Genomic DNA, 1,908 nt, shown 5'->3' with positions numbered 1-1,908 from the left:
GCATGCATAACGTACCGCTAGGCTGTAAGGCCAAAACAGGAGAGCGCCCTCAGTCGTTTGCATTTTTAAGACACGTAGCTCTCAGCTCAGGGTCCTGCAGTCCACTAATTCAAGCCCCATTGAAAACAGTGTAAAATCAGCACTCATTTGTTGAGGGCCCAATAGCATGCACGCCAACATCCCTGAGATTTCTGAAACACAAATGAAATTCTTGTCTGGTCACTTATCTTTCAATTTCTTTTCAATTTTTTGTGGGTTAACCAATGACATTTTTAATTATTCCCACAAAACAAAATCACCCCCCAAAAAGTGATTTTTCCGAAGTCAGCTTGCAGCCATTTTTCAAGTGGCAAGGCAACCCTCAACTTTCGCGGGCACGGACCATTTTTCAAGCGTAGTTTTTAGCCATTCTGCTCTCATATGAAAGCTCAAAGACCCAAGGAGTTGATCTTGGCAAGGATTTACACAATCTCACCATTTTGGGGGCCAAACAATCTCCTATACTGCGGGGGAACTTTAAATGCTAATGAGCTGGCCAGAAATTCTCACTTGAATTAGTGGCCCCTCAGCTCAGCATCACTGCGGGTTGCACTAATACATGTACATGTACATGCACTTGTACGTACATGTACATATTTTATGTACATAATACAGTGCAAAATCAGACCGAAATAGCGCCGCCTGTAGATTTCCGGGAAGAGGTTGGCCGTTCTGTTTTTTTTCACTGGAAATTCAAGATTATAGCCAGAAGATCACTTTTCGTTTCAATTTTATGGGGGTTAACCAGATGATTTTGTTTCTTCAAGTTTCCCCGGCGATACCCCCAAAATATGCCCTCAGTTCTGAATGTAGCCGCCCGCCTCTATCCCCAAATAGGCCTGCAATTTGGGGCTTTTTGTGACTCGGAAAGGTCTACCTCGAACTGGAAATTCCCAGTCCCAAATTCAGGATGATATCACAGGTCCGGCGACAATATCCCCCCCCCCTTTGTTTACAATTCTATATAGTAGGGCGATACTTGCCACAAGGATCAAACTGCTCTAAAGGTCCTCCATTATGTGTCACATCGGAAATTTTCCAAGTTTTTGTTTGTTAGGAATTTCTGGGGAGAGGACCCACCCCCTATTTTAAGTAGTATCTATTTTATTCCTTTTTCTCCTGAAGTATAGAAAAAGCCCCCAAATTTAGGTTCACCTGTACCTCAGAAGAATCATTAAAAGAATTTCTACCACATCGCCCATACAATGTTTAGTTTCGTTCCCCCCCCTCCGAAAATTTGGTCCTAGATCCGCCCTAAGTCGAATTACATGTCGGAATCATTGATTGATTATTTTTTTACTTCAACAGCATGGTATGGTTTTTATGTATCTGGTCGCAATTACTGATTACTCAGTCATGGGGAAAATGCAGGGTATTTTTCTTCAAAGGAAAATGAAAATGGGGGGAGAGCAAACAGTGCCAGGCCCACGTTTAATTTGTAAAATTCCACCGCCGGGGGCGCCTCATTTGTAGCGCTAAGGGTCCAGTCCACTAATTCAAGCCCCATTGAAAACAGTGTAAAATCAGCACCGTTCAGGGCCCAATAGCATGCACGCCAACATCCCTGAGATTTCTGAAACACAAATGAAATTCTTGTCTGGTCACTTATCTTTCAATTTCTTTTCAATTTTTTGTGGGTTAACCAATTACATTTTTAATTATTCCCACAAAACAAAATCACCCCCCAAAAAGTGATTTTTCCGAAGTCTGATTGCAGCCATTTTTCAAGTGGCAACCCTCAACTTTCTGGGGCACTTAGGACCATTTTTCAACCGTAGTTTTCAGCCCTTCTGCCCTCATATGAAAGCTCAAAGACCCAGGGAGTTGATCCTGGCGACGATTTACACAATCTCACCATTTTGGGGGCCA

The sequence above is a fragment of the Acanthaster planci genome, unplaced genomic scaffold, assembly GCF_054643075.1.
Source record: "Acanthaster planci isolate LZ-2023a unplaced genomic scaffold, COTS_SCS Contig5, whole genome shotgun sequence".
In the NCBI taxonomy this organism is placed as follows: Eukaryota; Metazoa; Echinodermata; class Asteroidea; order Valvatida; family Acanthasteridae; genus Acanthaster; species Acanthaster planci.
The sequence above is the reverse complement of the archived record's forward strand: the minus strand, read 5'-3'. Positions refer to the sequence as shown.